Source organism: Alligator sinensis, unplaced genomic scaffold (assembly GCF_000455745.1).
Source record: "Alligator sinensis unplaced genomic scaffold, ASM45574v1 scaffold7_1, whole genome shotgun sequence".
Classification (NCBI taxonomy): Eukaryota; Metazoa; Chordata; order Crocodylia; family Alligatoridae; genus Alligator; species Alligator sinensis.
Genome location: NW_005841843.1, coordinates 2,191,795 through 2,192,180, shown reverse-complemented (window position 1 = coordinate 2,192,180; position 386 = coordinate 2,191,795).

The window sequence follows — 386 nt, the reverse complement described above, 5'->3', positions numbered from 1 at the left end:
AGGCCCTTAACCATACGAGTGGCCCTTCTCTGGACCCTCTCCAGGTTATCCGCATCCCTCTTGAAGTGCGGTGCCCAGAATTGCACACAGTACTCCAACTGCGGTCTGACCAGCGCCCGATAGAGGGGAAGTATCACCTCCTTGGATCTATTCATCGTGCATCTGCTGATGCACGATAAAGTGTCATTGGCTTTTCTGATGGCTTCGTCACACTGCCGACTCATGTTCATCTTGGAGTCCACTAGGACTCCAAGGTCCCTTTCCACTTCCATGCCACCCAGCAGGTCATTCCCTAGGCTGTAGGTGTGCCGGACATTTTTCCTCCCTAGGTGCAGCACTTTGCATTTCTCCTTGTTGAACTGCATTCTGTTGTTTTCTGCCCACTT